The sequence below is a fragment of the Alosa sapidissima genome, chromosome 9, assembly GCF_018492685.1.
Source record: "Alosa sapidissima isolate fAloSap1 chromosome 9, fAloSap1.pri, whole genome shotgun sequence".
In the NCBI taxonomy this organism is placed as follows: Eukaryota; Metazoa; Chordata; class Actinopteri; order Clupeiformes; family Clupeidae; genus Alosa; species Alosa sapidissima.
The window spans coordinates 4383763-4392433 of NC_055965.1; the positions used below are offsets into that span (position 1 = coordinate 4383763).

The window sequence follows — 8671 nt, forward strand, 5'->3', positions numbered from 1 at the left end:
GGGTAGGGTCAGTACCTTCCTTAATTCATCGCCGGGACGACGACTCAAAACGGGGGGGGTAGATTGTAGCCGGACGAGTCCTTACCTGGAGCATTGTGATGGGTTTTGTTGTGTCTCGCTCCTGCCCCACCTACTTCGTAAGTGGGTAATTGGCAGCTGTGCTCCATAAAAAGGAAGCGCGGCTATCCAGGGCAGACGTCTGCTTTGTCCAGGGACGACTCTGACCGACCTATCGCCTATCCCCGACGTTTGGCTGTAGTTTGTTCCACCATTTGCTCCAGGTAGGCTTGAGTCTTTGTCTGATGAACATTCGTTTGTGCACTGATGTGCCGGAAAGTTCAGAACTTGTTTACGTTCCAGTAACCGAAGTTGCTGCTAAACTACTGGCTGGATATTGTCACGGCTGCTCTTTTCCCCGGTGTGCTCATCAATTCCAGCTTAGGTAGGTGTACTCCTTCCTGTGTGCAAACATTATCGCATAGCTAGGCCACTCGTTTACGTTATCTGTTAATTACAGCAACATCACAGAGTGTTGCGCTGTCCGGGCTCCCTACATCTGACGTTAGCTGTTGCATGGTAGGTTGTAGCTTTATTTACCTCGATTTACCTAAATTAAGCATAACGTTAGAGTAATGACTCTGTACTCCTTATAGGATCTGTATGGTATCCTGATGTGGTGACGGCCTTGCTGTTTTGTTCCTGTTTGGGGTTTGCTGTGTGGAGCGCCTTCCGCTTCTCTCTGTGGACTTCCATCGCTGCGTCTCTGATGCATGATTGCTAGCTAACCTGGTGGTGGCTATCTGCTTGGGCCAGTTTAGTGCGGACGTGCGTGTTTGTTGCATGAGTGTGCATGTGTGGGAGTTTGGTTTGCTTGCTGCTCTATTGATGCTCTGTGCTTTTCTCTGTATTTTGTTTTGTCTTATTTGTACTCATTTGTTTTTGTTTGTTTTTCTACTGCATGTACTGTCAAGTGGGCTTTCCCTGTGTATGTTGCTTGTCTCTCCTGCTGGGGGCTACATTGGGCGCAAGTTGGAGGGTGTATTCTCCTCTGGTGGTGTCCATCCCTTATCGTGTGTGCTGTGTTAATTAGTTTAGATAAGTCACCTTTTCATTTTGATTTGCAGTGTGGTTTGAATCACAGATTTCGCCTCAGAGGCTTTGACATCTGCCCTCTACGGTAAGCCCAATCTAGTTTCAACATTGATCCTGACGATCTAGCATTACATGGTGTTGCTCTGGTATTGAAGTGCATGTACATTGACCCTGTTTTAAATAAATAAATTGTAATAGTTTTTGTATTGTAATCTCACGTCTCTGCCTATTATTCAGACTACCAACTTGTGTGACCCTAGTGGTAAACAGGAAATTATCAGGTTAATTTAACGGGTAGGTTCCTGGGTAACAGGGTATTACAACCTGGTGACTGTTTATATACAAGGTAGGCTACTGTCACACATGCAGCCCCTGACGGCAGCTAAGTGTCTGGATGCAGTCCGGCTACTTTGTTTCTTTTTGACGTTCTATAATTAGGCGCGAATATGCACTGATTTCGCGAAGCCGAGGACATTGTACAGGCAGCGCAGCAGGCAGAGCCAGCGTGTGTGCAAAAAAATACGTCGGAAGTTCGGCCTAATGTCCATGTCGTTTTAACATAATCTACTTAATCTAACAATTATTGTGTATTCTTACTTAATGACCCATAATTTTGGCAAGGCTTGTTATTAGCGTTAGGCTATTATCCTTATTCTGAAAGGTCTGATTTGCACTGTTACGCAGTCATTGATTTTTTTTTTTTTCCCACAATGACATTTTGAGTTCAGGATTTCTCTGTTGTATTTTGAGGCAGACTTGATGTTTGAATAAAAATGTGTTTTGGTACAGGTTAGAAAATTCGCTGTAAGCCTACCGTCCACCCATGCTTTTCTTATTGAGCAGCACATTTGAGGAACACCATACAAATTACCTAAGGAACTATAAACGGCTTCTCCAATTCTGGAAAACAATGGTTATTGGACACTCATATATGTTTGCAGTAGTGGTCATTACAATGCTCAGAGAATTGTGTGGTAGGAGCAGGCTCCACTCAGTCTCTTATTCGTTTTTTAGAGTGCTAGGCCAAACGTATAACTGATATCAAAGAAGGAAAAAAAGGCAGCACTTTGCATACAAAAAGTGTTTCCATTTGTCATATAGTTATAGTATGTTATTGGTGTACTGATTGTTTGTATTTAAGTGTCAGTGTTTTTATGTTTCTCACACATGTTTGTGTGTTATCTCCATTTCTCCATTTCTTTTTTAACATCAACCTCATAGGGACTGCAGATAAAAAAAACTAGCTGGTAGGCTAACTCCGGTACATTCACATGGCTTATTTAAATGAGCATGTTCAATGTGTGTGTCATATGGTGACAATTAAGAGTTAAATAATTGTATTGTTATGACTAGATAGATAGATAGATAGATAGATAGATAGATATTGATTTTTATTGAAATTCAAGGTCTCAGCAGCAGCATACATACAACACAAACACATTCTTTAACAGCAGAAAGAGTAATTAAAGTATATAATATAAAAACACAACTAAGCAGTAAGGACAGTAAAAGATAAAGAATACGCTAAATATACTAAAATACAAATTATACTAACAATTAATACAATATATAAAAATATACTAAAATACAAATTACAAAAATACAAATTATACTAACACTTAATCTAAATCAATTCTAAAAACAGTATCCACATAGTGGTGATTAATAAATCAGAGGCGCTTGCAATGACTGAGGCAGGGACTGAGCCTGCTCTCTGTGCATAGTAAGGTATGGAAAGCATAAAAATAGTGGCTGCTGCTGAAGCGTCAGCATAAGCCCTCGGTGCAGCCAGCCGCGGTTAAGACGGACGCGGTCAAGACAAGCAAGTTTACCTGTGCAAGTTCACCGAGCACAGGCACCGACAAAGGCAAAATGTGCCGTTCCACCATATCTGTTATCACCGGCCATTGCCGAAAACGCCATCATGCCAAAAGGGGCAGAAATCGCCTTAACCTCCAGGAACTTAAACGGTCCTCACCGACAGAAACCTCCTTCTCCATGAGCTTGTGGAACTGTCAATCTGCAGTCAACAAAACGGACTTCATAGCTGGCTATGCCAACCACCTTTCATTGGAACTCCTTGCTCTCACTGAGACTTGGATCAAACCAGAGAACACTGCCACCCCGGCTGCACTCTCCACTAACCTTACACTATCCCACACCCCTCGCCTATCTGGACGAGGAGGCGGGACGGGCCTGCTGATCTCCAACAAATGGAAATTCACCCCGCTGCTGCCTTCAAACAAATATGTCTCATTCGAATTCCATGCCATCACAGTGATCGCCCCAGCAAAACTCTACGTGCTGGTCATCTACCGCCCTCCAGGCCAACTAGGCGACTTTATTGATGAACTTGACACTCTGCTATCCTCCATCCCTGAGCATGACTGTCCGCTTCTTGTTCTCGGTGATATGAACATCCACTTAGATGCCCCAGGCTCAGCGGACTTTTTGGCCCTGGTCCACTCCTTTGACCTCGAACTGGTTCAAAGCCCACCGACTCACAAAGCTGGCAAAGAGCTTGACTTGATCTTCACTCGGAACTGCAGCACAGACACCCTCATGGTGACGCCTCTCCATCTTTCTGACCACTTCTTCATCCAGTTCAACGTCAGCCTGACAGAACAGCCTCCGGCTCCTCAGCCGATGGTCACGTTCCGCCGCAACATCCGGAACCTGTCTCCAACGCACTTCTCCTCTGTGGTTGCCTCCGGTCTACCTCCACTCAACACCTTCTCCTCTCTGGAGGTTAATGAAGCCACTGACTCGCTCTGCTCCACACTGACCTCGTGTCTAGACGAGCTGTGCCCTCTTACCACAAGGCCAGCTCGATCCAAACATTCTCATCCATGGCTAAATGATACCCTCCGATCGCAGCGCACCAAACTCAGAGCCGCGGAGAGGAAATGGCACAAATCCAAACTAGCTGACGACCTCAAAAACTACCAGACACTTCTGACCTCCTTCTCAGCCAGCATCACTGCTGCTAAGACTGCTTTCTACAATGACAAAATCAACAGCGCTACAGACACTCGAAAACTTTTCTCAACCTTCAAATCGCTACTCAACCCTCAGCTGCCTCCTCCTCCATCCAGCCTTACTGCAGATACCCTCGCCTCATTTTTTACAAACAAAGTGGCGGCAATCAGCAGTCAATTCTCTACATGCCCACTCAACGCATCTGACTCAGATACCGCACTCCTACAACCTCTAGGGACTGCTGGAACATCTTTTTCAGCATTCACGCCTCTCTCCGAGAGTGAAGTGTCCAGATTCCTGACATGCAGCCGTCCTACCACATGCTCGCTGGACCCTATACCTACGAGCCTACTTCAGTCCATCAGCCCGACCATCGCTCCAGCTATCACACATGTGATCAATGCCTCGCTAACCTCCGGCACATTTCCAACAGCGTTCAAAATGGCCCGGGTAACACCGTTACTTAAGAAAACTTCTCTCAACCCTGCTCAAGTCGAGAACTACCGCCCTGTCTCACTACTGCCTTTCCTATCCAAAGGCATTGAACGAGCAGTCTCCAAACAGGTCTCTGACTTCCTTTCACAGAACAACCTTCTGGATCCAAATCAGTCTGGGTTCAAAAGCGGCCACTCTACCGAAACGGCTCTGCTGTCTGTAACAGAAGCCTTAAAAGAAGCCAGGGCGACCGCTCGGTCATCAGTACTCATTCTGCTTGACTTATCGGCTGCCTTTGACACGATTAATCACCATATCCTTCTCTCTATACTCGCTGACATGGGAATCTCCGGTTCTGCTCTCTCCTGTTTTGAATCCTACCTCACAGGACGCTCGTTTAACGTATCATGGCTTGGTCAGCTATCTGCACCTCACCATCTCCCCACAGGGGTCCCCCAGGGCTCAGTGCTGGGCCCCCTCCTCTTTGCTATCTACACCACCTTCTTGGGACAGATTATCCGTTCGCACGGCTTCTCATACCACTGCTATGCAGACGACACACAGCTCTATCTGTCCTTTCCACCTGACGACCCCCTGGTTTCAGCACGGATCTCGGATTGCCTCTCAGACATAGCTACATGGATGAAGGCACACCACCTCCAGCTGAACCTCTCAAAGACTGAACTGCTGGTCATCCCAGCTAAACCTACCATACACCACGACATCAACATCAAATTTGACTCCCTGTCTGTTTCACCGACCAGGACTGCAAGAAATCTAGGAGTTGTTCTCGACAACCAACTAAACTTCTCAGATCATGTTGCCTCAGTCGCCCGGTCATGCCGTTTCGCACTCTACAACATACGGAAAATCAGGACTTACTTGACTCAAGATGCTACCCAACTTCTGGTTCAGGCAATAGTCATCTCACGACTCGACTACTGCAATGCCCTCCTGACAGGTCTCCCAGCCTGCGCAGTGAAACCACTTCAGATGATCCAGAACGCGGCGGCGCGCCTGGTCTACAACCAACCCAAAAGGGCACATGTTACCCCGCTGCTCATCCAGCTACACTGGCTACCTATGGCGGCCCGCATCAAATTCAAGTCTCTAACGCTTGCCTACAAAGTAGTCTCCGGTTCTGCTCCCACCTACTTGAATGCCCTCATACAGACTTATACTACCTCCAGACCGCTGCGCTCCTCTGACGAACGACGTCTAGCTCTACCACCGGTACGCTCAAGCCAATCCAAACTTTTCTCATCTGTTGTTCCTCGTTGGTGGAACACACTGCCAGTTCCTACAAGGGCAGGGACATCCTTTTCCACTTTCAAAAAACTCCTGAAGACCCAGCTCTTTAGAGAACATCTACTCTCATAGCAACACTTACAACAAGTCTTACTGATCCTAGCACTCACCAGCCGTTTTAAACTGACAAGTAACTGTTAAAAACAGCACTCACCGACGCACTTATTCTTACTGTACTCTAATGTTTTTTTTAAACTGTCCTAAAATTGTGAGAATTGTTCTAACACTTACTGTTTACCATGTTGTTAGTCGCTTTGGTTAAAAAAGCGTCAGCCAAATGAAATGTAATGTAATGTAATGTAATGTAATGGTAAGGTGCTCTGTGTGAATGAGTGTCATGGTGGTAGTGCAATGGTGATAGTGGTCATGGTGATAGTGCAAATGAGTAAGTCAAGTAAAATGTTACCTGAGTGGTTCTGCCACTACACTCTTAAAACGAATGTGTTGCCCCTATCCAGACACAGTGTGTTAAAACAAACACAAGTTGTGTTATTTTCAACACATATTGTGATACATAAAAAAGGAAACAACACAAACTGTGTTATCCCTATCTGTACACAGATGTGTTAAAAACAACACAACTTGTGTTTTTTTGTATCACATTCGTTTTAAGAGTGTAGGCGTTCTGCATTAAGTAATGTGGGTTAAGACTAAAATGCTAAGTGTAATTTTGGGCGTGGACAAAGTTGTGGTTTATAAGTGTGTCGCATTACACCACATATACAGACAGTTGGTAACCATCTCTGGAGAGCTTCAGCAGTGCCAGACAGGAGAGTGTGGCAGAGCAGAGAGACATGGCAGAAGAGGGAATATATGTCAACACTGATGACTTTAATATGAGTCCCACTTGTCAAGCAGATTCAGGAACAGAGGGAAGAATCTACGCTAATGAGAGTCCTGGCGGACCTGAGAGGGCTACAGCCTCCAAGCCCTCTGGAGCGGTGAAGAACTACACTAGATGGGCCGCGGTGTGTCTGGGACTGCTGTGTGTTCTGCTGCTAGCACTCAACATAGGATTGGGAATCAAATACCTTCTGGAGAAACGCCAGCTACAGGCTGAGAGGGAGCACCTGCTACCAAGCCATGTGAATATCTCCATAGAAAGAGACCAAGTATCGGCCAGCAATACCAACCTGACCAGACAGGTGGACCAGCTACTAGTAAGCTATGTGAATATCACCATGGAAAGAGACCAGGCATTGGCTAGTAATACTAACCTGACCAGACAGATGGATCAGCTACTCAGTACCAATGACCAGTTTCAAGAGAGAATCTCTGAACTGGAAAAGAGAGGATGGAGATATTTCAACTCGTCATGGTATCTCATCTCCTCTACAGACAAAACGTGGTCTGAAGGCAGACAACAATGCAAAGACATTGGAGGAGACCTGGTGGTCATCAACAGCAAAGAGGAGCAAGTTTTCATTCATGGATTGATATTTAGGGCTTGGATTGGACTGATGTACAACCAGGGTGTGTGGGAATGGGTGGATAACACACAATTATCTACAAGCTACTGGTATCCTGGACAACCCAGTGATGATGAGGACTGTGTTGCCAAGTATTTAGGTGACACACAGTGCCACTTTTAAGCTTGTCCGCGTTGTCGTTTTCGGGTGAAATGTCCTTCTGAATGGGAATCCTAGCACTACTATTTTGATAAATGATCGCGTCAAAATCGCTATTTTTAAAACACCAAGAAGGCTTGACACAACATAAAAATCATCAGTGTATCATCAGTGTCTCTACACATGAACTCGAGCATTGAGAACATTGTTTGTGTACACATAGTTTACTAAAAATAAAGGTTTTGAACAACTCACTTGGTTTTTCTGCTCACCACCATCTTGCCAGTCAAGGAGTAGCTTTTATTCTATTTTTTATTTTATTAGCTGTCAGTGTTGTACGATGTCTTTGTAAATGACGTTTAATTACAAACGGTTTCATTCGTGCCCAGGGCTGTACGAGTGTTCGCACCTTGCAGGCGGCTCACACACACACTCACGAAGGCCAAAGGGGAGGGGTGATGGGGAATCAATTGTCTTATTGATTGGCATGGTTTTATTTCATTTAACCTATTAGCTGGTTTGATTGAGCTCAATGAGCATAAAAACAAAACCATGGCAATCTATAGGTATGTGATGATGTGGGGCTATTTTAATTCCAAAGGCCAAGGGAACTTTATCAGGTCCTGGATAGTATCCTGGATCCATGAAATAACTGGCATTTAAAAATAAAAATCTGTCTGCCTCTATGGGAATTAACATAGGGGTGCAAATACTTATGACCCCTGTATTTTAAGGAAGAACATTTATTTATTTATGATACATTATTCATTCACAAAGACAATTGGTGTTTGATATTTCCTCATTTTTTTACTTAAGGCATTAAGATCAATTTCCCAAAATTATTTTATATTCCTCTTTTTAGTCAACTTTAGCAGAGGTGCCAATAATTTTGGAGGGTACACCTGTAGAGGAAATCAGTAGTACAGTACTTGGGTATTAGTACTCTAGGACTTTATGACTTGTTAAAGCCATCAATACAAAACACAGAACACAAGACAAAACATGTGTTTGTAACATTTATTTAAGCTTTTTATGATGGTCAAGCATACATATCAATGCACATTTCAGATACATGTCACGTTTGAATCTATATTTAGGGTAAATGATTTAGGATACATACATGGATTTTAGTGAGTAGCCTAGTGTTACGCAATTGAAAAAACATAATGTCCGCAACACTACTTTTGACTCCTATATATTTAATGCACAACAGGCAACGTTTCTACCCTGCTGGGTCTTCTTCAGGCAAAAAGCCTAGTGTTACGGCCAGCTTGTTCACAGACTGCAAC

The 8671-nt window shown here is 44.4% G+C and overlaps 1 long non-coding RNA gene across 1 annotated transcript; it reads left to right on the top strand.

Annotated features, from left to right (window-relative positions):
• Positions 1 to 369: 369 nt before the first annotated feature.
• Positions 370 to 1018, top strand: LOC121719256. The gene is made up of 3 exons (XR_006034218.1): positions 370 to 442; positions 518 to 576; positions 654 to 1018. It is a non-coding gene; the product is annotated as an uncharacterized LOC121719256 (long non-coding RNA).
• Positions 1019 to 8671: the final 7653 nt, after the last annotated feature.